Source organism: Echinops telfairi, unplaced genomic scaffold (genome assembly GCF_000313985.2).
Source record: "Echinops telfairi isolate 266 unplaced genomic scaffold, ASM31398v2 ScPeMD7_7468;HRSCAF=8506_0, whole genome shotgun sequence".
Classification (NCBI taxonomy): domain Eukaryota; kingdom Metazoa; phylum Chordata; class Mammalia; order Afrosoricida; family Tenrecidae; genus Echinops; species Echinops telfairi.
In genome coordinates this window covers 31,154,971-31,155,260 of record NW_022111369.1, presented here as the reverse complement: position 1 = coordinate 31,155,260, position 290 = coordinate 31,154,971, and positions in this window count along the sequence as shown.

Below are 290 nucleotides of genomic sequence, written 5' to 3'. Positions count from 1 at the left end.
CCGAGGGGCAAAGCGCCGCCCTGGGGGCGGGCGCCCTGCCAAGCTGGTTTGCGAGAGAGGGTCCGTGGCCCAGGAGCACTCCCAGGCCAAGCCCCTGGCCAGGCCAAGCCGCTGGACGCGAAAGCCCGCCATCTAACAGCGGGATGGAGGCCGTCAACAATGAGCACCTGGCCGGACTGGGGGAGGAGCAGCTCCGAGTTCCGTCTGTGCTGACCTGCAGGCCCCCCTCCCACCGGTGTTACCCTCAGGACCTCCACCTGACCCTCTGGGGCTCTCTGCTCTGGCCCCTC